Source organism: Anopheles stephensi, chromosome X, assembly GCF_013141755.1.
Source record: "Anopheles stephensi strain Indian chromosome X, UCI_ANSTEP_V1.0, whole genome shotgun sequence".
NCBI lineage: Eukaryota > Metazoa > Arthropoda > Insecta > Diptera > Culicidae > Anopheles > Anopheles stephensi.
In genome coordinates this window covers 21450983-21477729 of record NC_050201.1, presented here as the reverse complement: position 1 = coordinate 21477729, position 26747 = coordinate 21450983, and the positions used below count along the sequence as shown (strand labels likewise).

At 41.5% G+C, this 26747-nt stretch overlaps 1 long non-coding RNA gene across 4 annotated transcripts; it reads right to left on the bottom strand.

Moving 5' to 3' along the window:
• Window positions 1–15355: 15355 nt before the first annotated feature.
• LOC118514489 lies at window positions 15356–16886 on the bottom strand. 4 transcript variants are annotated; one of them, XR_004906646.1, is made up of 5 exons: window positions 16833–16886; window positions 16540–16682; window positions 16133–16448; window positions 15903–16050; window positions 15362–15818 (listed from the first exon to the last, which is right to left on the bottom strand). It is a non-coding gene; the product is annotated as an uncharacterized LOC118514489 (long non-coding RNA). The 4 variants fall into 4 exon arrangements; XR_004906647.1 differs by having other exon boundaries at window positions 15356–16050; window positions 16540–16756; window positions 16833–16884; XR_004906644.1 differs by having other exon boundaries at window positions 15361–16050.
• Between the last annotated feature and the right edge of the window lie 9861 nt (window positions 16887–26747).

The window sequence follows — 26747 nt, the reverse complement described above, 5'->3', positions numbered from 1 at the left end:
CCAAACATTTACACCAGTATCGGCTCTACGACTCAACACTTCCGCGAGTTTCCTTGGTCAGGGACCTTGGGGTGTGACTGGACGACAAATTGTCCTTCGAGCCGCATCTCAACTCGGTCCTTGAGCGGGCTAGCAAGGTGTTGGGTCTAATCGCTCGTATGTCCACTGATATTCGAGACCCGTTATGCCTGAGAGCGCTGTATTTTTGCTGGGTGCGTCCCATCCTGGAGTACGCCAGTGTTGTATGGTCCCCAGCTGGTGTCACCGCTATGAATAGGTTGGAGAGGGTGCAGAGGAAGTTTACGCGGATAGCCGCTAGGCGTTTACTGAACAACCCCAGCACAACCTTACCTTCTTATTCGGAGCGGTGCCAGCTGCTGGGTTTGGTTAAACTAGAGGATCATCATGGTCATGCTTGCAAATTATTTATTGCCAACATCCTGCTTTCCAACATTGACTCCCCCGCCCTTCTGGCAGCTATCCCTTTATATGTCCCTTCCCATCGCCTACGCGTACGTCCTCCCCTGCTTATCCCTTTTTGTGAACTGTTTGACCATAATATCTCCATTAACTGTTTCCGCTCCCGTCTTTTGTCTTCTTCAAGGAGGTAAGGTAATTCCTTGTCAATTGTTGTATTTTGTTATATTTGTGAAATTGTAATTCGTTAACACACGCGGTGATGACTATACGGCGACTAGCCGCCACACTTTAAATAAATAAATAAATAACATAGGTTGCAAAGGATTGCATTGTTCGTAATTATTGCTTATACGAGCAATATCAAAGTGAAACCAAAATCGCATGGATCTACATGGACCACATTTGCAAGTTACTCGGGAGGATCTATTTCGTTGTATAACAACCGAAATAGAAAGATGTACTAATGGTTTATTTTTCTTAGGCGTTTATATTAGGTTTATCTTTTTCGAAGGCGATAAAAGCACGGGTCTTCACACGGCAGGGCCGGGATTCAAATTCAATCCAGACCACCTCCCCGTACTTAGGGCTGACTACGTTACTACGGGTAAAAATAAGTTTCAGAAAGCCAGAAATGGCGACCTTTCGAGCATGGATCCATACTTTTACATGATACAAACAAATATCTGAATATGTTTGATATATTACATACAAGTATGCATAATGGAACATAAATCAGTCGCTTTATAGAAATTGTTAACAAAATTTAAAAATTTGTCAACGTCCGACAAATATCCTTATTTATCGGTGGATTCTTATTTGCGTGATTTCACGGTAGATGGCGGGTCTGTCAAACTGTGGGCACGAATAAGCACGAAGCCTCGTAGGGAATTGCCAGCGTGGCAGGGTCGACGACCGAAGGAAGAAGAAAACAGAATAAAAAGGGATAGCTACGAAAACGGAGGACTCAAATCAACCCACGAAACTATACGAGTCCGACTAATTTTTTAACACGCCGTACTCGCCGTACTCGCCGTATTTGCCGTACTATTGTACTAATAAAAGTGTTAAAAGTAGTGGAGTGTAAGAGTTTGGGATAAGGGTTGAACGAATTGGGAAATTCGTGTCGCGCTGTTGCGATTCGCAACACAAATCAAATCTTCACTATATCAAGTTCGTAATTTTTGTTCATGCAGAACGATCTGACCGTTTTGCTCGAAGTTCGTAAGTTATTCGTAGATAATTGTTCTGCTGTTGTGTGTTGTTGTATGTCTTCTCGATTTCATTTCGTAGTCATTTTTTCCATCTATCTTTATCAGTTGGAATTCTTTTACAACAGGGGTTTCATTTCAGTTAGAAAATTTATCTTTGAAGTTCTCCAAAAATAGGTTTTAAAGGATTTGAAAGCATATTCAGCATATTCAATGGAGCAACCACAGTCAATAAAATAAAAATAAAACAATAAAATTATTATTTATGTTCATCATATGGAATGGATACACGACCATATCGTCCTAGAGCTTTGTGCTGCAGCAAAAACAGACCGATCTTTACTTTTTACAAAACAGGATTACACAATATGGCCAGGTTGTCAGTTCAATACACACATTCTTAACGAAAAACTTAATCTATTGTTTGTATTTCCAGATTACACTAACGCATTCAATCGGGCGAATAGCGCAATTATGTTATTTTTAAACCATTATATTGAAAATTCTTAGCAACAGTCTTTATCTTTTACTTCTTCTTGGTTTAAAGTCCTGCGTAATCATGTCGATCATTCAATGAATTACTACGGAGTGAGGGAGGGCAGGTGGCCGGTTAGCTGCTGCGATTTTTATTCACAATTTAGTCAGATATATAGCTACGATTACTCCTCGCCCCTTCAAGCTTCACACCCCATACAATTTAAAACAAATTCCCTACAAATTGTCGAATGTCATTTTTTCGTGCGTAATATCCCACTGTACACCACTTACAGCAAAAAAAAAAATTAACTTTAACTTATTAAATAGTAACATATTACAAAAAACGCTGTTAAATTATTAGAGTTTACAGGTTATCCAACATCAAATAATAAATATTACTCTGAGCAAACATCAAAAAAATTATTTAACAACCTTTACCTCACGCTGGCAGCACTGGACTTGATGATAACGGTAATAGATAAACGATTGTCGATTGATAAAAGAGTGTTTTTTCTTCCAAATCGCCAAATTTTAATTATCTTAATTTTACTAATACAATCGGCTCTCGTGTTTCTGTTTTAGTTTAGAGACAAAATTATCCGAAATTTTGTGAGTTTTTCGTTACTTTTGGTGTTAATTAGGCAGGGAACTAGGAATGATGGAAGTTGTTAGTTCGGCCAGCATGATAGCTAGTTCAGCTAATGCAGGAGGCAGGATTATTAAAGTTAACACAGAATTGCGAAGTGTGTGGAGTTAGTATGAGTAAACGAGTAATAAACACTAGAGATCGGTTTAAGTGGGTGTGCCGCAGTGCTCAGTGTAGTAATAGGGAATATTCCATTAGGAAAGGAAGTATTTTCAGGCAGTCTAAGTTGTCATTAGGAAAGCTATTATTGTTTTGCCTATCGTGGTCAAAAAATGTTAGGGTATAAAGAACAGTAGACGAACTGCATGTTAACAAAAACACTGGAAGCATGTGGTACAGATTCATCAGGGAAAAATGTGCAAGTTATAGTGAGGAGAACGAACGGTTAATATGAGCCGAGGGATGACAGTCGAAATAGACGAATCAGTCGTGACGAAAAGAAAATACAATAGAGGACGAGTGTCAGGAAATAATCAGGTTTGGTTAGTAGATGGCATTTGCCGAGAGACAAGGGAGATCTTTATACAGATTGTAGAAAGGAGAAATAGGGCTACACTCCACGATTTGATTTTAGAGAATGTTTGTCAGGATAGCACAATAATCACAGATTATTGGGCAGCGTATAGAGGACTAGAACAGTATGGATATGGGCATCTTAGGGTTAACCATTCCCAGCATTTTGTTAATCCATTTTGTAAAAAACATTTTGTAAAAAAATAATCGAGGAATACACACCCAGAATACAGAAAACATCAAAGATTTTCTTAGGAGCAAAGGAACAAATAAGGGTAAATTGACAGATTATTTAAGGGAGTAGCAATTTAAAAGACACAATCCTAATAGGTTTGGTTCAGTGCTAAATATTTTACGGGCAGAGTAGATTGTATAGAAATTAAAAAGAAAAAATAATGAGGTGGAGTGTAGATGCAGATTAGATGGTTAGGTGGCTGGCTAATGCTAAGCTGCTTAAATAATGCAAAGTTAGATGTTAACTTTAAGCTTAGTTAGATGTGCATTGTTTAAGCTGCTTTAGAACTCCGATTTCAAACCTCCTCGTGGTGCTGGCTGGAAGATAATTGTTGCACATTTTACACAACAATTATTCACTGATTGAGACGGGGGTCATGACATGTTTAGAATTTGTAATGATGTAATTGTATGATACCTATTGCTTTCATTTTACTAGGTTGTATAGTTGTATAGTTGTATAGTTGTATAGTTGTACGGTAAGACGGTTTGAACGGAATTATTTAACCATTTCTTCCACCTGAAGACCGGTTCCACTGCCGCCCTGTGCGTGAAACATCGATCTACATTGTTTTTTATTTATCAAACAAACATATAATAATGGGTGCTGTTGCCGAATTCATACGGTTCATATCACATGCGCTAAACGAATGTATGCCGCTTAAGCGCCCTAAACGAGGTTCTCTCTGGAGCGACGGTACACTGCGAAGGCTTAAAACGGCCAAGGCTGCGGCCTACCGTGAATATCGTGCGTGTAGATGCAGCGTTTCGAGAAGCAACTACAATGTAGAGTACTCTCTCTACTGACGCTATAATAAGAACCGTTATTTAGCCTACGTAAGACGCATAAGTTCGAACTCACGCAGTTACCCCCGTGCACTTTGGAACTTTGTCAATGCCAAGCGGAAATCCTCCGACTTTCCCAGCTCCATCAGCTTCAACGGTCACTCTGGCAACACACCATCAGCAGTCTGTGATTTCTTTGCCTCACGTTTCGCCGCCACCTTTCTTCCGGAAGTGAATGAGGCGGGGCAAATTGTTATCGCACTATCACACACACCACGTGATGCCATGACTCCTTGCTTACCGATGTTCGATGCCGATCATTTAAACTACTATTCGTAAAAGAACGTAAAAGAGTACACTTGTATTTCGCCAAAAAATATGACACATTAATCTCAGTGATCATTAACCAGGTGCCGGCGCATCAGCATATGGTAAAAGGCATTGTAAACATCACTTTACTAAGGGCAGCGGTACAAAATTCACGCGTACCAACTATTATGTATAAAGCGTAAATATGCAACATTATGTATAGTGGTGATTGCGTAAATATGCAACATTCTTTGAATAGGTTCTCTAAATGGTGTGCGTCTAATTTGTTAACGTTAAGTGTCGAGAAATGCAGTGTTTTTATAAGTTTTAATCGCAAAACGAACCCTATAATTTATAAGTGAAACAGAAAACTGAACGGAAAACTGAAATCCTCGACCTTGGAACTATTCTTGACTAGTAAAATAACATTTACTAAGCACTACAAATCTGTGATAGACAAGGCCGATCAAATGCAACGATTTATAAGAAGAAATGAGAAAGAGTTCAATTACCCTGTTACAAACGTGTGTGACGCCCGTCAGCGCTTGCAGCATGGGCACGCCTGTATTCGGGCTTCATCATATCGATATAAACGATAAGAAGTAAATGATCGGGTCGTATAAATAGAGACGAAAGATGCGCTTACTTTCTCTTTTCCTAATACTGACGAATAAAGGACACGTTTGTTAAAGTTGTTGTAAAGCTATTAAAAAACGTTTCTTTACATTTACTAGTGAATGTGGCCCGGTTACAAGGCTACGCAACAGAAACTCAGGGTGTACGCAAATTCGGGGGTGATTTTCAAGGTGTCTTTATGGTAAACTCTGTTATGGTCAAATAATACTTTTCATTGTTGTCCTCATCACATGTTCCTTTGAGTTATGTGGTATTTTTTAATCTTGATATTCTACCAAACAATATTAGTTAATACAGGTACACAGTTTATAAATGAATCAAAATACTTCTTTTCTAGACTGTAGTTTAAAATGTTGTTTTTCCTTTTTTTCTTCTATGGCTTTAAATCTTTTTTTTCTATAGCATGTATCCTCAGTTGCATAATTTTACCCGTAACGAAGAAAATTCAATTCCTGCGTACGGAGCAGTGGTCTGGATAAGATGTGATCCCCGGTACTGCCATGTTAAAACCGGCGCCAATACCACGGGAATGCCCTTTTTTATCTTCTTAAGCGGTTCAAATGAGCGTTGAGACCAACTGCAGTTCCGTTTCAATTCGAAAAAGTCGGTTTCGTTCAAAAGAGACATTCCATTCAACAATACCATCAAACGTCGATTTGGCATTCGAGACGTAAACGAATTCTCTGACCTATCACGTTGTAGGCATAATAAGTTTTACAACCATTTTTTCGTTTTACTGTTGGTTATCCAACATAACGATGTTCGTATCATCATTGCGAAACCCCTGCTTTCGAATGCGTTTCTGGAGCGATAAGTGCGTTCTTATCGCTTGTCAACTGCGTGAGCACGTGGGAGAGAGTTTCCGGCGTGGATCCTCTCTCCGATCTTGCGATAGGATTTTTGTAAAAGGCTTCGTGTGTACGATCGACGGATCGATCGCTCTCTTCATCATCAGCCTTCGAGACCAACGGACGTAAATATACCCATATTACTTTAAAAAAACGCTTTATCTCTTCCGCAAGATAGGATCATTTTTAGACGCTGCATCCGAAAGACGATTTCTACTTTGACGCTCCTTAACTTCGTGCCTTGTTCGCTTCGTGAAACTACGTGACGGCTGCGTGTCGATTAAGTGTGTTAACTTAAGAAATTTGCGACGCGATTGGTTACAATGCATAGCTCTTTGAACCGTAGGAAGAAAAATACTCTCGCACCTCCTGTTGACGAAGATCCAGGAATAAGAGGAGGATTAACGTAGTAGGCTTCCGCCAGAGACCCCATCGGTGAGGAGGCTTCACCGGTGATGAGAGAAACCAGTTATTACTACTTCATAAATTATGAAAAATCAAGTCCACACCAACAAAGAACCGATGAACAGTGGGTGACCTCATATAAGTGACCTTACCTTGCCTTGAATTAGACGCCCCGTAGTTGCCCGTCAGATAGGACACCGTTGGATAGAACGTTATATAGCATCAAGAACCTCAGCGTCCACTCAGGGACAAACAGAAAAAATATATTTTGACTTTGACATTGCTGCTCCTTTCCAAGTTTACCAGATTTCCACCCACGGTCCGCCCAGTCCGGAGAAGATCTCCTAATGGCATGACGCTTGCGGTTCAACCGTTAAAACCTTTCGGCGGGCGTCTTCTAGGGTAGGTTACAGTTACGTACCAACTTTCCCGAGATTCTTCCTGCAATTCAAACTCTACCATTGTTCTAGAAACAACATTAGGATAGTTTGTCAATCATTGCACACCAAAGGAACAATCGTCGTATTAGATTTTTCCCGGAAATGCACAAAACGTGAAGCATTTATGTAGAAAGAGAAAGAGAATACTCTGTTCAATTTTTTGGTGGGTCGAGACAGTTTATTGGTTGGCGATTAGCGGGAGACTCCTTAATTTGGCTTTGACGCTCGTTTTTATATCCGCGTGACGACACCCATTCCCGAGTGACCGATCGCTCTCCTTTTTTTTTGTATTCGGGTCACTCTAGTGACACTCATCCTACATTTATACTACAAAAAATGCATAAAAATTACGTTAAAATCACTTTTTCTATAAACTAACAAAAACACACCTACGTATACCACATCAATTAACCAAGCAAACACACTTCCATCGCATCGCTTGTAAATTGGTTACTTTGATTACTACCGAACGGGGAACGAACGGGAAACGAACGGCGGTACCGAACGAACGGCAGTTACCATGGAGAAGTAACGCAGCGTTCCCCATTTGTAGAATTGTATATTTGTATAGAGATTGTCTGACGCAATAGTCTTGATTTCAAAACTATAACAGGTGCAGAGATGCTTCACGAGGATATTTCTCCGATGTCTTCTGGGCCTCAATCGAGTCACACTACCACCTTACAATGTCCGGTGTCAAATACTTGGCTTGGAATCATTGGAGACGAGGAGTCTTCGAGCCCAGGCTATGTTCATTGTCGGACTGCTTCTTGGTGTCACTAATGAACCGTCACTCCTGTGTCTCAATATCAAGTCACAGAAAGCCAGAAATGGAACACCCGAAACTTTTCGAGGTTATAGTGCCACCGAAGAAGAAGAGCTTAAATAGATGTTCTAATAACTTGTAGAAAATAACAAAACAAACATTTTGAATAACAATAATAATCTTACAAACACTTTTATAATACAAGTTGTTTTGGCACATGCAAAATTGCTCCACATAACATTATTATACGTAAAGTTACGGAAAATATTTTGCTCTGCTTTTGTAATGGCCTCAAAAATCGTGCAAAAATACAGCATAAGTATTTCATTAAATTAAGTTTTTTTTTGAATTAATTAAGTTTAATAAACGTTAAGTTTCAAATATTTTTAGTCTTTTTGATATCACAAGTATTCATTCCAGTTTTTATGACTTACGGCATTTTTAATAACCTTTTAAATGATGTATTTGTATTGAAAAAGAAAAACCAATGCGCAATTGCTATTCACAGATTACACTCAGTCCTTCTGATAGCGATGCAAGAGGTAATATGTTCAACAATTTACTTTACGCTTCTGTAGCTGTTTATCAAGAAGAGTTCTTAGCCAACTTTGACAGTGCGATGAGTTTTGCTATATTTTCCAATATTTTGTAATATTTTACCTTTCCCAACAACAGACTACCTTAATTTTACTCTAGGTTTACGAGTTTCTGTACTCATGTAAACCTAACCATATCCGATATTTTCCCATACCTCGCTTTGCGTATCTATTTCTTGCACTGCTTGCAGGAATTGCTACTTCAATACAAATGCATTATTTGAAAACAAACCTTTAAATCTGCTTTAAGTTATAACAAATTGGAATATAAGTTACGGCACGTGGCAGTTACCCGAAACCAGCAAGGGCACTTCACGACAACACCAACCGAAAACCAGCGCATGCAACGTACATCGACATCGCCAGCACGTGGCCCGCTGACCCGACAGAACGCGCAGCACCGTGAGAACGCGCATCGATGGGAACCGCGCAATCAGCAGAATCAACGATCGACGAGTTTGGCGAAATCAACGACAACAGCGATCGTCACAAAGCAGTTCTTCCTACGCGTCCGACCAATATAGTCGTAACTAATAAAATCACCCCTTTTTTAAAAATTGTACTCGAGCGGGATTTTCGTATCTTGTATAATTGCAATACCTAAAATACTAAAAACTCAAATATTAAAAAGTAGTATCTCTGCCGCAAAATCTGCATAATGGTGAACCAAAAACTTAAAATAAAGTTATTCTTAAATATTTTTACATTTATGAAAAATATCTTTAGCTGATTATATTTTTTACGATTTTTAAAGCGATTGCAATAGCAGAGAAACATATTTTCCGGAGGTGCTCGTATAATTATGTAATATGGAGGAATTTTTCGTATGCCAACTTGTATAAATTGTGTAAATATTTGTTTCTTTAAAATATGTGCTTTTTTATTCTCTGCAACTTACTAGAACATCTATTTAAACTATCTCTTTTATTTTATTTTATTAATTAAGGATAACGGACCGATGCCGTATTGTCACTACGGCATGTGGTGAAGGTGAAATAAATTCACGAAAAAAACACACTTAAACAAAATTAACAAAATTAACTAAGCATTTCCTCATAGTTTTTGCCACATCCCGGGCATGCTCGGTTAACTATCTCTTTTAGTTGTTGTTTTATTAAACAACACAGTCTTCTTGTGTCTGCCGAGCAAGTAACAAGTGCGTGCATCTGCCTGTCCCGAAAGACACTCGGCACAATACCAGAGTGTATTGGTGTTAGTGAGATCAGCAATCCTGGAAAGTGCTGGATCATACGGATCCAGCACTTTCCTACGGATCATACGGATAAAGTGAAAAGGCAACCTTATCCAATTGCGGCCTGGCGGACAGTTAGTCCGTGTGCAGGTCGATAACAATGAAGAAACGCTAAAGAGCTGCGTGTCCGAAAGCAAATCTCGAAAAAGAATGCAACACCAATATCGTTCGCAAGCGTGTCGCATCACGCAATCTAGCCGCAACGCTGGCTTCCTTAAACAAAGGTGATAACGAGGTCACTCCTGCTGCTGATCCTGAAGCTGATAAGAGCACCATCATGGACGGTGATCTCATTACTCCGGAGAGCACTTTCTCTCGCAATGAAAAAATACCACCGATAACAGTGCGTAACCTAAACGAACAGCAATACAGCTCTCTCTGTGCTGCTACTCAACGAGGTGAACTGGACGCATCGTTTAGTTTCTCTGCAGATAGTTGCTGCAGAATATTCTGCAAAACGTGGAAAGATCACGAAGCTGCTAAATCTTTATTAGCCAGCTTCAACCGTGAGTTTTTTATCCACGACTTTCCGGGGGATAAACCTTTTCGGGTTATTCTTAAGGGCCTGCACTTCGGCAATGAGTTGCGCGTTGAAAACATGTTGAAGGAATGCGGCTTTCAGCCCTTGCAAGTGCGTGAGCTACATGCTGGCGTTGCTTTAAAGACACCATCCAAACTATTCGCGGTTTCCTTCAAAACAGGAATCACGACCCTTGACGAAGTACAGTCCATCAAGTACCTCAACTACACCAGTGTCAGGTGGGAGCGCTATTCGCCAAGACGAGACGAAGTCCAACAGTGCCAAAACTGTTCATCATTCGGGCATGGCTCGAACAACTGCGCAATGCTCTCTCGTTGTGCTAAATGCGGTGGAAGTCATCGCACAACGCAATACACAGCTGAACTCAAAGATCAACGCGTGTGTGCAAACTGCTCTGGCAACCATGGCCCCCGCAATCCGAACTGCCCAACACGGATCGCTTACTTACTTACGCTTACGCTTACTACCAGCTCAATCTCACTACATTGGATGCAGAACAACCAGCGCCCAACTATAACAACAACAACATCAAATTCCATGCCAACACAGTTGCATGTAGCATCGTTGCGCTACAGCAGCAGCAAAGTCACCAGCATCAATACTTGCAACTGCAAAATCCCAAACAACAGTCGAAGCACAAGCAACAGCTACCATTCCCAGCACAGCCGCAGCTAAATGAACAACAACAGCACCATCGGCAACACACACTAAATCACGATCTACGTCCCGACACCATCGTAGGCATCCCAAAACAGTTGACCGGTACTGTAACCCATGGCAGTGTACCACAAAAGCCAAAACCTCATCGACAACCTGCCCAAGACAAGCTCAACAAACTGCGTGCAGACCTCAGTGCAGAAGCTGAGGATGTTGAGAAAGAGCTGTTTAAAGTGGTGGTTCAGCTCTGGCTGAAATACAAACGAGTTGTAAAACACTGCCCCAAAGACCAGATTCTCACAACGATGGTCGATTTCATCTCTGGGGCCCTAAAATTATTGTACGTGGTACTTGGAATGCCCGTGTCGGAAATTAATATCTATTTTTTTCTTAATCACTTTGAATGATGTTTAAAGATTAGCTCTAGATCAATTATTATAAGAATTATACCGTATAGCGTAAACACAACAGGACGAAGGTTTAACACATACATAGAAATTAATGAAGATGAACACGAATGTAATTACCGAATGAATTTGTAATGAAAAGGACAGTACAAAACGAACACTCGATCACGCAACATCGACGATCATACATCGACGTAGCGAAAGAAAATTAATTGCACAAACCTTATCACTAGTGAGATTTCTCACACATTGCTTGCCTTAACGGAAACGCACTTAAAACCAACACAATCCTTCTATCTTCCGGAGCATGCTGTTGTACATGTAAATCGGCAGAGCCTAGGTGTAGCGATAGCAGTGCATCGGTCTCTTAAATTCCGTGTACTTCCTCTCCCAGAGACCAAACTGGTTGAGTCTGTTGGAATAGAAATCTCCACTACACAAGGAACGCTCCGCTTCTATTTAGCCTATTGTGCGAAGCAAGCTAGAGGAAGCGACGGTTCAATTCAGATACTGAAAAATGATCTACAAAAGCTTACACGAAATACACATCAATACATCATCGCCGGTGATTTGAACGCCAGACACCGCCAATGAAGCAATGCTATCGCCAACAGAAACGGAACAATTTTGTGGGATGACCTTCAGGCAGGATTTTACACAGTAGAATTACCACCGCAGCCGACATACTACAAAAATGGAAGTTTCTCTACCCTTGATTTGTTCCTGACCAACATGGTGGTAAATGAACCCACAGCGATCACAGCACTTTCTTCGGATCACCTGCCTGTATTGATGAAAATCGATGGTTCGGGGACCGAGCCCAGGAAGGAACGCCTAAACTATCATGCAGCGGATTGGACGAGATTTCAACGCATCACGGAAGCTACTATCAACGCCGAAATTCCGCTTAACACAATCAACGGCATTGACGCAGCCATCACCATGCTCGAAGCCTGTCTAAACAACGCGGTAAGTTCGTGCGTTCCTCGCGTTGAAATAAGTACAAAACTCATCCAGCTTGATCGTGAAACAAAAGATCTAATCGCCCAAGAGAACATGCTTCGTAGGCATTACCAAAGGACAGGAGATAGGGCCTTCTATTCTGCTTTCCGTTAAGCGACTAAACTTATCGAAGATAGGTTTAGGTTACATAATAACCAACGATTCTCCAAAATGGTAAAGAATCTTCCCAAAAATTCCCAGCCCTTCTCGCGCACTAAGCCCTAACCCATTCCTCCTCTGAAAGGTAACCCCATTTGTTATTTGCTTCACACCACAAGAAAAAGTATCCTTATTAGCCAACGTTTTTGCTAGCTCGCATAACATCAGCGACACAATGACCAGTCCACATGAAAACATTGTGCAAAATAGTATTGGTGAAATCAATTCCCACTCTGACCCTGCTTTAGTCATAAATAGGACCTCACGAAGTGAAATTCATAATCAAATACAGCGTTCCTTCAAGGCACCGGGCCGGATGGCTTTTTCAACATCTGCCTAAAACATCTTGGATTCAATTCTTGGACCCTTCTGACCAACATCTTCAATAGGTGCCTTGAGTTAGGATATTTCCCAGCTCACTGGAAACATGCAAAGGTTATTCCTATCAGGAAACCTGGGAAAGATCCCTGCATGGCTTCCAGTTACATAAGGCCACATAAGGCCTATCTCCTTATTGTGCGTTCTCAGCAAAATCCTGGAGCGCATTATTCATACAAGAATGGAAAACCATTGCTCTGAGAATAACACCCTGACTGAAGTTCAATTTGGTTTCAGGAAAGGTCACTCTACGTCTCATCAACTGCAACGTATGATTAACATCATAAACCAGGGCAAAATCCGTGGCTGGTCCACTGCCATAACACTTTTAGATATTACAAAAGCCTTTGATAACGTAAGGCACCATGGGCTTCTGCACAAATTGAATGTACAAGGTTTACCAATGTACATTTTAAAAATCATTCAAAGCTAACTTTGTGACCGTACGTCAGCAGTTCATTTGGGCTCAATCCGATCAGAGCCCTGCAGTAACAGTACAGGTGTTCCTCAGGGGAGCGTCTTAGGACCTCTTCTACACAATTGCTACACTACTGATGTTCCATGCATAGCTCTCCGGTCTATGCAAAGCTCCATTCTGGACTGCAAAATAGCGTTGATAAATATTTAAAACATTTAAACGACTGGAAGATACTGGTGAACAGCAGTAAAACGTAGGCCATTGTCCTACCTTACCGAAAGCGTACTATGGCGACAATCCAACGGAAAGTGAATCAAATAGCAATCCACGACAATCCAGTCCCCTGGACCCCTACCATGCGTTTGTAGTATGACATATTGAAAAGCTTTAACTCAGTCAGAGGATTTATCTTATCAAAAGACGGTCCACTCTTACAATAGAAAGCAAACTTATACTGTACAAACAAGTTATACTACCTGTAATTCTATATGGATCACACATCTGGGGGTCATGCTCCAACAGGAGTATCCTTGCTGTACTGCGAATACAAAACAAATTTTTGAAAATGATCCTCAATCACCCGTCAAGATACCGCACAGCACAGCTTCACAAGGAAGCTGGAACACTTCTTGTCAGGAATCATATCCCACAAAATCTGGATAACTTTAAACATAAATGGCTGGCATCTAATTTTAGGATAATTCAGACGTTGTTCATTGATGATTAGGCAGGAGATTTGAAAATGTACATATTGTAAGTATTTCCTTGTTCAAAATAAGATAATTTAGGTTAGTTAGTTAGATACTGTAGGTACGTAAGATAGATTCTTCTTCTTCTTCTTCCTTGGCACTACAACCTCGAGAGGTCTCGGCCTACCATTTCTGGCTTTCTGTGACTTAGTTTTACCCGTAGTAAAGTAGTCAGCCTTACGTACGGGGAGGCGGTCTGGATGGGATTTGAACCCCGGCCCTGCCGTGTGAAGACCGGCGCCGCTGTCGCCTCGGCCACCGGACCGCCCCAAGATAGATTAAGTAGATTCAAATAATATATGGGATGATTCCTTTCATGAAGGCAGCTTAAGTGACCTTCCTCTACCAGTTAGTATAACTGGTCTTCATAAAAATATGACTTATTTTCTTCAAATTAATTAAATTCGGTAGAAAACTACAGCGTAAACACTAAATAGGAGGATACCTGTCAGGATGTTCAAAGCGACATATTAATGTAAATATTATTGTCAAATAAAACCAATTTTGTTCTTTAAAAAATCAAAAACAACAGGTGCTCGTATAGTGGAGTAAATGACTGTATATCAGGGTCCAGAGAAACGACAAAAAACCAAACCTTTCCAAATTACTAACAGTTAGTTTTTGTGGGCAGTGCTTGTCTTGAGGAAAATGTCGGGAAGTGACAAAACCTTCAAAATGGATTTTTCGGAAATACCACGAAAACCAACAAGAGCAAAAATTTTAAAGGTCCTTACGGGTGCTTCCAAACTGCTTTTGACGACGGAGAAACTTTAGATGGTCCAAATGTTGAACCTCTCTTCTAGTGGAATTGAACGATGGTAAGCACATTTTTAAATGTAACGGTAGCGAAAACGTAATCCCACGCACACACGTACGTCGCGTAAGAACACTAGGGCAACACCGCAGCTTAGTGTCGTAACCGTAACCAAAGTATCATGCGGAACAAACTCCGGACAGTCCGTTTGTGATTCCGAATCACATATGTCACTCCACCGATTCCGAATCACATAGTACGGCAATGGTCCAATTCGCGGTCACTAGGAGAGAATTCTCGTACCGCAAGACGCTAAGTGTCGTTTGTGAGCGATTCTGAATCGCGACAGCCTAGCGTCGGAGTGGGAAGCGAAAACATCACCTTGGAAGATACTCGACGCGGAAAACTTCCAGGACCAACTGAACAGGTAGATCTGCGTACTGCAGATCCCAGCAGTGTGGGTAGAAATCCACGCCAAGCGCCGCAATCGTTCGCGGCACACACCACCGACCCGGGGTCAAAGGGGGTCAACCCCGGCCCCAGCAACCACGGTTAGCGCGACTCGCGAAGACGACGTAAGAACGGGACACTCTTCCACACTCGCGACACCGATTACGCTGACGAATGCCGCATCACTCAACTTCACATCCACCATACCAAATCTGCCGATAACATCACACTTTGAGAGACGCCAACAGACACCATCGACGAGTGTCACTACGCCATCGCAGCGAAATCCACAGCCATGGCTCGATGGCCGACAAACGTCGTTTGATCCGTTTCAGATGAGCTGGGAGGAAGTAGAAGTGATGGATTCCGAGATCCTGCGCCGAGAAAACGATCTCCAGATACAGATAGTAAAACTAAAGTCGGAGAGGCTTCAAGTGAGTGTTTTGCAGTTGAACGCGTAGCGAGTTTATAGCGATGCCTTCGATCGTGCCGAGAGTCAACGTGGGCACACAAGGACGACGACAAACCCAGCAGATTTGCCTCAGCAATGTCTGATGGGTTCAACACCAATCCTGGCTCTCAGCCCACACATCGAACGCTTCCGACGTGGAAGCAGAGTCAAATATACTGCCTGCGTTAAGACGGAGGCAGAAGTAGATCGCGAAAGCAGTGGGGTGTAGACGGTTGCAGATCTATACACCATCAACTGTTACACGATACGGGATGAAACCGAACCAGTACTCCGGCCTCGACTGCGCCAATACCCACTGACGACGCGTGTACACCAGCAAAGAAGGTAATTGTAAACACCCATTCGTCCACTAGCGGAGGAGTCTTACTCAAATACGTACCTGTGGTTGTATTTGGCGACAATAAGGCCGTGAAGACGTGCGCGTTTTTATAGTGGTTCAACGGAAACGTCTATTGAAGAGAGTTTGTTCGGTGAACTGGGTCTTAAAGCGACACCGCATCCGTTGTGCATCAGAGGGACCGGTGAGACTGAAAAGGATGAAAGTCGTTCAGTAAAGGTAGCACAACAAATAGCCAGCGTCGACAACACGATGAGAAAATTTACGCTTACAAAGGTACACACTCTGCAACACCTGTCGTTACCTTCACAATCGTTCTCAGTAGATGCTGCGTCTAGAAAGTATAAGCATCTGGAAGGTCTAAAGTTGCGATCTTAAAGTTGCGACGTGACACTGCGAATTCTCATCGGCATCGATAATTGTCAGCTAATACGTCCATTTGCATACGTCCAGGGAAGGAAACAGGAGCCAGCCGCCATCAAAACCCGCTTAGGTTGGATCGCCTTCGGACCGAAACCCCGTGGATCCTTGCGACAAGACGCAAACGCTTACGGCAATTCCCTCATATTCTCACATGAACCAGACAATCTACAAAAAAAAAGATACATCACAACCAATTCGCTAGGTGAGGCCAAAACGCCAGGAAAGATACCCTCAAAAAACGATGAACGAGAATTACCGGGAGAGGTTTGAATCATCGAAGCGGAAGGTGGCTTCGAAATCCGTAATCGGATGGATACGTTGCAACAGGGGACCCGAACGGACAAGCGTTCGATTTTCTGCACGGGCGCCTCGACTGGGGAGTTTCTAGGAGTGGCGTGGCTAACGACGAACCATTGTTTTGAAATTCCAAACCAAAATCATCCGATGGAAGAGTTCGACGATAGAGAGGTAATCTTGAAAATCATGTGCTTTTTTCGCAGGCGTAACAGAAAAGATCCGGGAATCGTGGGTTGCGGATTATATACTCACCTTAACGCGGCGAGAAAAGTGGTTTAAGCGCATTAAACCATTAGCAGTAGGATAGACAGGCGACGACACAAACGGGGTGGGCTTATTAGTGCGACTAACCACTTAACTGAGATGTTACACTTACACCAATGGTTAAGGAGGAAAATATTGATAGGGAAAACCAACGAAAGCACTAAAATAGCAGAACCGGGCAATCTTCTTCTTCTTCTTTTTGTCGAGGTATTACCACGGTACCACATAGGAATCCAAACTTAGGCTTTCCTTAGTTACTCCGTGGTTGAGGCTTATTACCACTACCCCTAGTGATTTATGGACCGGCTGCTGAGGCCATATGTCCTGATGTTCTATGGTTGTTACAATTGTTCTGTTCTGTTTTTCCGTCTCTCGGTTGTGGGAAGGTTCGTGTTTTGCTTTATGACGTTCTTGTGTGCGTGACTGTTCTTTGCATTTATATCACAGGATTGAGCGATTGTGATTTCGATTTATGTTTCATGTAGCTATGTAATTCAGAACTTTATCCTATTGTCTTTTATGAATTTGATTATTTTAATCAATCCTAATGAGTCTTTTCTTTTCCATGTTTTTTTGAACGCTACTTCGTTGATGTGGGTTGTTTTTCTTCGTTCTAAGGCATATCTTTCGCAATGGAAGACCCTATGCTTGGCCGTGTCCGGCACATTACATGTACCGCATAGGCCGTTGTCCACTACCCTCATTTTGTGTAACCAGTAGTTACTGTGATCGTGTCCCGATATTAATCTGTTGATCATTTTTATGCCATGAGCTGGTAGTTTTAGTCGGTGATGCCACATTCTTTTCTCCATTCGAGTTTGATACTCCGCAAAAGTTTTGCCTTTGTGCTGGCTTATTTCTTTATACCACGTGTTAGCTTCCTCCTTTGCCTTGTTTTCGAAAATTGTTAGCGCGTCTTTGAGCGGTATTTTATTGTTTATGGTGTTGTTGCTTGTAATCCCTTCCTTAGCAAGCCTGTCCGCTACCTCGTTTCCCTCAATACCAACGTGGCTGGGGATCCACTGTATTCTGAGGTTCACTTTTATGCCATTGTTCAAGATTTCCGACACTATATCGTCCGTGTAAAATTCCTCCAAGGCTCCTTTGATAATGAGGCATGCCGCGCGACTATCAGTGAAAATAATTGGGCCATCTAATCGTTCCTTGATCACAAAGTCTAGAGCAAGTTTTATAGCGTACAGTTCTGTTGAGCATATGGACATAGGATTTTTCAGTCTATAGGATTGGTTTAGTAGTACTTGGCTGCCACTGATGATGTATATTCCTATACCGCAGTTTTCGTCTATCTTACTCCCATCTGTGTAGACTTGCATGGATGTGGGGGTGGTAATTGTGGTGTTAATCAAGTCAAGACTTAGCTGACGTGCTGTTGTGGGGTTATAGCGTTGTTTGCAGTTTTCTAAACCGGGTATTGAGGTGGATATCTTTATGGTACTACTACTTTGGATAGTATTATTGAATTGGTATGTGACTATGGATTGTAGAGTTTCATTGAAGTTTAGGTAGTTTTTTTCTATTTCTGATAGTCTGACGGTTCGACGATGATTTAGCTTGGAAAATAGGGCTTTGTTAGGTGCGGAATATGCTATTGTTTTTGCTATTTGTTTGCATACGAGATATTTGGCTCGAATGTGGAAAGGTCTTTCTGCTGCTATGGCATGGAGCGTGTTGAGCGGCGTTGATCTAGTGCATCCGGTTATTCTTCTTAAGGATTGATTTAATGTGATGTTAACCCTGCGAAGTTTGTTCTTGTTTGCATTGAGGCTAAATCCTATCCCATATTCTATAGTACCTCGTACTATGGCTCGATGTACTTGCATGGCCTTTTCTGGGTTGACGTGGTTAGAATTGTTGCAAATAGCTTTAATCGGGTTTAGTCTGTTTGTTGTTTTGGCGATTTGATTGTCAAGATGCTTGTTGAATTTTAATTTGTCGTCAATCGTTAAGCCCAGGAATTTGTGTTCTTTCGTTTGCTCTATCACTTCGCCATCTACATTTACTCTGATACTGAACTTGCTGTTAGGGAAGGTCATTACTTTTGATTTGGCACTGTTGATTTCTAGATTGAGCTGGCTGAGGCGCTCTTTTAGCCATGTGATGCTTCTTTGCAACGCTGTTTCAACTGCTTTTGGTGTTATTCCGGTTTCAATAATTGCAAAGTCATCCGCATACTGCAATAATCTGATCTTACTGTTGTTTAGTTCATGGCAGCTGCTCGTGTAGATGTTAAAGAGAGTTGGTGAAAGCACATCACCTTGTGGAAGACCGTTACTAACAATCCGTTTGATTGTTTCTTTTCCCACTGTTACTTCTAGGCTTCTGTTATTCAGAAAACTTGCAACCCATGCAATATCCTCTTCAGATATCATGTCAAGTCTGAGAATTTCAAGAAGTTCCTGGGTGAGTACGCTGTTGTAAGCGTTTTTAACATCTATAAAGACTACTCCCGTGTATTTTCTTTTTGCATTGTTGTGAAGAATTTTATGAACCAGGAGGTTTACAACAGTCATCGTGGATCTATGTCTTCGGAAGCCAAATGTGGTTTCCGGAAGGATATTAAATTGCTCCAGGTGCTGTGTTATATTTTGCAGGACTGCTGAATTGACTATTTTAACCAATGTACACAGAAGTGCTATAGGCCTATAATTTTCTACACAGTTTGTGTCTTTTCCAATTTTGCCAATTGCTACTATCTTGATTTTTTTCAGTTTTTTCGGTACCCTTCCATTTTGGTACATGTTATTCAGTTCTTTGATCAGTACCAGAACCACTTCATCATTCAGCAATTTCAGGGCTTTGTATGATATACCATCAGTACCAGGTGTTGTGTTTTTTTTATTGGCTAATATTTTTTTCCATTTCTCCAAATTCAAGATTTCGATGTCTGAAATGAATTGTGGAGCGTACTGCCATCTTGGCCTTTTCGGGCTGCTGAAGTTTAACTTTAGGAATTTTTTCGCATTTTCCGTACTTTCGGCTATTATATTAATGCCGTTATTGTTGATTGGTTTTCCATGACATTTGTTCACAAGGTCCCACAGTTCTTTGCTAGTGCTGTCCGAGTTGACCTTATCTAACCATTTTTCAAAGTTTTTCTTCTTCTCCACTTTTTTTAGGAACTTGAATTTAGCTAGGTCCTTTTTGGATTGAATCAAGTTTTCTATACTACGGTTGCGATTAAAATTTCTTCGTGCTTCGTTCTTTTTTTCCCAAGCCCTTTGGAGCTCTTTACTCCACCAGCTTTTTGGTGTGTATTCAATGGATTTGGTGTTTTGTTTCATGATTTTCTGGAGGGTATTTTTAAGGCTATCTATGGTGGTATTTTCGGTACTACTTATATCACAGATTTGTTGTTCTACTCTTACCATATTTATCACAGATCTTGTTTGTACTTTGGTAGGCTTTTTTAAGGCTATGTGAATTATTCTGTGTCCGCTGTTGCCAATGTGTTGGTTTGTGACCTTACGTTCGACATCTAGAACCATATTAGGTGTAACGATGGTTAGGTCAATGGCAGTATTTTTTTTATTTACATCAGGGTTTATAAAGGTATGTTCCTTACTATGCACCAGTACCAAATCGCTGCTATTAACTTCTTCCAGCGTGATTCTTCCCCTCATGTCACAGAAGTGGTTGCCCCACGCTGTGTGATGGGCGTTGAAATCACCCGTTATTATGGCTTTTGTGTTGTTGACCGTACGAAGTAGCAGCTTGAAATATTTGGCGAATATGTGTTTAGGTGTGGTGGGTTTCACATAGGTGCTGATTACCATTATATTCAGCCCTTTTAGTTTGATACCAGTAGATTGCATGTGTTCGTTCTTAGGGTGTACCTGTACGCTTTCTACTCGATATTTTTTATGTACAAAGATGCTACAACCACCATAGCCATCTTCTCTGTTTTGGTAAAAATGATTGTAATTATTTATTCTTGTTTTGCTTGCAGTGTGATCCACTAGCCAAGTTTCTTGCAGGCAGATCACATCAATGTTTTCGTTGCTTAAGATGTGCTTCAGCTCGTCTATGTTGTTTAGTAGTCCTTGTATGTTTGTTTGTGTTACTTTGATGTTGGTTTGTGCAGCCATTTTAATAGTAGAGTGTATCTTATACTATTTCTCTGAATCGTTTGGCTGCATACTCCTTTCTTTGTTCTTTTGTCATTGCTTTGAATGGTATATTTTCTTCATTATTTTGTGTGTTATTAATGTTATTCATAACTCCTGAGTTGGTCGAGGGGGCTATGTTTGTGGATGAGATGTTATCTTCGTCATCTGATGTGTTGATGATGATCGTTTTCGTCATGGGTGGTGTATTAATTGTTTCCTTTTCTGTGTTGTTTTTTTCTGTACGTTCTGTGCTATTTTTAGTTTTTGTATTATTATTTTCTGTTATTTTATTATTATTTTCATTATTGTTTGCTGTAATTTCTTTGTTTTCTTCGTTGTTGTGATCATTAGGTGCGGTTTGGGTGTTTTTCTTATTGGCTGTGTATGTGGCGTAGTCTACGGTGGTATACTTCCTAGGGATGACAGGAGCAATGTTCCTGCGGATGACTCTTGCTTCGCGCATTGTTACTCTCTTTTCTACCTGTATTTTCTTGATTTCACACTCATCCTTATATATGGGGCATTCTTTGTCAAGCGTGCCATGAGCATCTCCACACTCTGCGCACTTTGCTAGGTTTTCACACTTTTCGTGGAATGGTTGGCTACATTTCGCACATTTTTTCTCTCTATAGCAGACTTTTTTTGTGTGCCCAATGCGCATACAATTCATACAACGAGTGGGTTTGGGAATGTATAATTCCACTCTTTCAGTAAAGTATCCGATATCGATCTTCCTGGGCAACACTGTGCTGTTGAAGGTGAGTATTGCCGACCTTGTATTTACTATTTTACCAACAGCATTTTTCCTCTTCATAATTTCCACCTTGGTAACTTTCTGGTCCTTTAATCCATCCAGGAGTTCTTCCTCGGTTAGAAACAAACATGCATCACACCTAACAATGCCCTTTGTGAGGTTAAGCGATTCGTGCTCGTATACTTTTACGTTCAACGTGCCGCCCGGGTGATTGAGGTTAAGTTTTGACAGCTTTCTGGCGTCGCTTCTGTTCTTCATCTTCATGAGGATTTTGCCATCCCTCAGCAGCGTCGTTTGTACCGGTTTGCCATTAATGGCAGTCTCGACTGACTTTCGGAATAGAAACGGGTTAAATGTTGCTAACGTTTTCCCCTCTGTGATACTCTCTACCACCATAAATATTTCCTCGTTGTCACACATTTCTTCCAATGCTACTTTCTCCCCTCTCATCTTCCTTTTCCTCTTCCCCATCACTCTATGATCCTACCCGAGGATCTCATAATATGACCCGGGGGAGCCTCCCCCAGGGTCCACCACCCCCATCCTTAATTACTTATCCTATCCGTATGTCCTTAGCTCGTTTGTCCAAAATCAAGGCGGTTGCTTTTAAATCAATAGCTTTTTGCTTTTTTGTGAATTTAAGGAACAGTCACTTCAGAACGTGCGGGCCACTTGTTCACTTGTCAGAGGTTCACAGTCGAATGAGAACCGGGCAATGACGATCAGAACACGCAAAAACTGCCGGATGTAAACAAAGCCACATTCATACAATGTGATCTTACGCTGAGGGGGAGAATGTCAAATTAATTTGACCCAACCGTCTCCATAGTACCGCGCGTTTCCAGTAGGCTGCCCCACTAGCGCAAAAATATATAAATAAAGGAAAAAAGGGGCCGAAGCGAGGAGTAAGAGGAATGAGCGGTAATAAATTTCGAACCGTTAAGGAAATAGACTTGAGAAGGCCCTCGCCTGCCGAAATTTGTTCGTCCCAAGCGCTACAAATTGCTTGAACGACTTCTGAACGGGGTCATTTAGACTAAAGCTTGAGTCTAAATGGAATGTAAAAAGACCACATTTAGCAGGGGATATAAGACTGAGCTTTCAGGTTTTAGAAAAAGATAAGAGCTTACAAGCTCATCACAGAAGCGAAAAAGCTACGCAACAATGCTTTCACCGTTTTTTACGCTTTCGATACATACCCCTTGCCTTCTGCTCTTTTCTATTCTCTTAACTTTGGACTTTGCTCAAGAACCTTTGAAATGAGTGGATGGGAGAGATATTTTTTTGTTCTATGGATTTAGTTGTGGATTTGTTCCAGAAACACTCGTTCGCTAATTCGAAGCGTTACAACTAGATCTGTGATGCCGTGTGATACGTCGAATGATAGGAGCGTACAAAATAGTGCGAAACAAAACGTTTGAGAGTGTTCAGAACTCTCTTCCTCCCGTTGTTAAAAGAGATTTATGCATAATGTAGATCTCTTCCTCAAAACCTCCGTTGTTATGGGAATTGCGAAAAAGTTCTTTTTTTCACGCGTATGCGATCAGAAACATGTTTCAAGAACACACACAAAAACATACATGCAGAAACACGTAAAGGCTCAAACTCGCGCACACACTCGCACGCACACATGTGCAAAGGATCGACGCGCGCAGTCACCCATTACGCAAGCACACACAACAAAGAGCGAGCGCGTGCATGATCGTGCATGCCCACATTCGCATACCTCAATATGAACGAAAAAAAAAAAAAACATTCACGCCAAGAGGTTTGCTTCTTGCAAATATGCCTGTGTGCGGAGGATAGGAGAAACAATCTCGATCATATAACTATTCGATAGTGAAAAAGCGCTATCTACTGAGCGCATCACTGAAGCACTGAAACTTTCATGCATCGAGTTTATGTCTCTGGGATATCGAAAGGACGCGATGTAGAGAGGAAACCTCTGAAGCTCAGAAACTTGAATTTTTATATGGACTCTTTGACTCAGGGATAACGAGAGGACGCCATCTAGTGGTCAAACCAATGAAGCTCTGAAACTATATGGACATTTTGTTTTCCAGTCGTTTAAGCATAATTTGTGGCGCGGGGGTATGTGTTTTTAAGCTCGAAGTTTAAGTTTTAAGTTCAATGATAATTCTCGAAATCCAATAGCGTTCATGATTTTGTATAGGTATTTACGATTAAATCTGGTAAAAGACTCGAGAAGGCCCCCCATAGAATCTTTTGTATGCAGCACTGTGGCCTGTCATTTTTTATGTACAGTGGGATGTATGAATGGTCAAAACTCATTTGATATAAACATTGTGCATTGTTCCTTAATACTGGTACTAGACAGCGAGTAGAACATGATAATATACATTATAACATGTGATTTAAATGCTGATATTCTTATTTTTCCTCCTTTCCTGAATATCTTTGACCGGGAAAAAGTATTCATCGAATTACGGTAAAAGACTCGAGAAGGCCCCCCCCTGACAAAATTTGTTAGGCGCTGTAGGATTTACGCCTAAAGATATGCAATCCGCAGTACACGTTGCGAGAGCTTCACAGTGAGCTTTCAGTGTGCTTTCAGTGTGGTCAAAATTGGTTGAAGAAAGTCGAATAAAATATTGCTATTATTTGATTAAATCCCCTCTCCGCTAACCCTACCATTCATTTAGGGTTACAGGAGCTTCGTACTAGTTTTCAGTCGCACTAGGGGTGAACAATCGGGCCTAAAACATGCACGGCGTTCTCGGACGGAAACGGAACAGTAATTCGATGAATACTTGTTACCTTGCATTGATATTCAGCAAAGGAGGTAAAAGACTCGAGAAGGCCCCCCCCTGACAAAATTTGTTAGGCGCTGTAGGATTTACGCCTAAAGGTATGCAATCCGCAGTACACGTTGCGAGAGCTTCACAGTGAGCTTTCAGTATGCTTTCAGTGTGGTCAAAATTGGTTGAAGAAAGTCGAATAAAATATTGGGTAAAAGACTCGAGAAGGCCCCCCCCTGACAAAATTTGTTCGTCACTATACGTTTTACGCCTAACAGTATGCAATCCGCAGTACACGTTCCGAGAGCTTCACAGTGAGCTTTCAGTGTGCTTTCAGTGTGGTCAAAATTGGTTGAAGAAAGTCGAATAAAATATTGCTATTATTTGATTAAATCCCCTCTCCGCTAACCCTACCATTCATTTAGGGTTACAGGAGCTTCGTACTAGTTTTCAGTCGCACTAGGGGTGAACAATCGGGCCTAAAACATGCACGGCGTTCTCGGACGGTAACGGAACAGTAATTCAATGAATACTTGTTACCTTGCATTGATATTCAGCAAAGGAGGAAACATAAGAATATCATTATCTCAAACCACTTGTTAAAATGTATTGTATCAAGTTCTACTCGCTGTCTATTAACAGTATTAAGGAACAATGCACAATGTTTACATCAAATGGGTTTTGGCCATACAGAAATCCCACTGTACAACAAAAATGACAGGCCACAGTGCTGCACACAAAAGATTCTAGGGGGGGCCTTCTCGAGTCTTTTACCAGCATTTCAAATCACATGTTATAATGTATATTATCATGTTCTACTCGCTGTCTAGTACCAGTATTAAGGAACAATGCACAATGTTTATATCAAATGAGTTTTGACCATGCATAAATCCCACTGTACATAAAAAATGACAGGCCACAGTGCTGCACACAAAAGATTCTATGGGGGGCCTTCTCGAGTCTTTTATCTTCAAGTCTATTTCCTAAACGGTTCGAAATTTATTACCGCTCATTCCTCTTACTCCTCGCTTCGGCCCCTTTTTCCCTTATTTATATATTTTTTGCGCTAGTAGCGGTGCCTATCGGAAACCCGCGGTACTATGAAGCCGGTTGGGTCAAATTAATTTGACATTCTTGCCCCAGCGCAAGAGCACATTGTATGAATGTGGCTTTGTTTACATCCGGCAGTTTTCGCGTGTTCTGATCGTCATTGCCCGGTTCTGCTATTTTAGTGCTTTCGTTGGTTTTCCCTATCAATATTTTCCTCCTTAAACATTGGTGTAAGTGTAACATCTCAGTTAAGTGGTTAGTCGCACTAATAAGCCCACCCCGTTTGTGTCGTCGCCTGTCTAGCCTACTGCTAATGGTTTAATGCGCTTAAACCACTTTTTTCGCCGCGTTAAGGTGAGTATATAATCCGCAACCCACGATTCCCGGATCTTTTCTGTTACGCCTGCGAAAAAAGCACCTGATTTTCAAGATTACCTCTCTATCGTCGAACTCTTCCATCGGATGATTTTGGTTTGGAATTTCAAAACAATGGTTCGTCGTTAGCCACGCCACTCCTAGAAACTCCTCAGTCGAGGCGCCCGTGCAGAAAATCGAACGCTTGTCCGTTCGAGTCCCCTGTTGCAACGTATCCATCCGATTACGGATTTCGAAGCCACCTTCCGCTTCGATGATTCAAACCTCTCCCGGTAATTCTCGTTCATCGTTTGTTGAGGGTATCTTTCCTGGCGTTTTGGCCTCACCTAGCGAATTGGTTGTGATGTTTTTTTTTTTTGTAGATTGTCTGGTTCATGTGAGAATATGAGGGAATTGCCGTAAGCGTTTGCGTCTTGTCGCAAGGATCCACGGGGTTTCGGTCCGAAGGCGATCCAACCTAAGCGGGTTTTGATGGGGGCTAGCTCCTGTTTCCTTCCCTCGACGTATGCAAATGGACGTATTAGCTGACAATTATCGATGCCGATGAGAATTCGCAGTGTCACGTCGCAACTTTAAGATCGCAACTTTAGACCTTCCAGATGCTTATACTTTCTAGACGCAGCATCTACTGAGAACGATTGTGAAGGTAACGACAGGTGTTGCAGAGTGTGTACCTTTGTAAGCGTAAATTTTCTCATCGTGTTGTCGACACTGGCTATTTGTTGTGCTACCTTTACTGAACGACTTTCATCCTTTTCAGTCTCACCGGTCCCTCTGATGCACAACGGATGCGGTGTCGCTTTAAGATCCAGTTCTCCAATCAAACTCTCTTCAATAG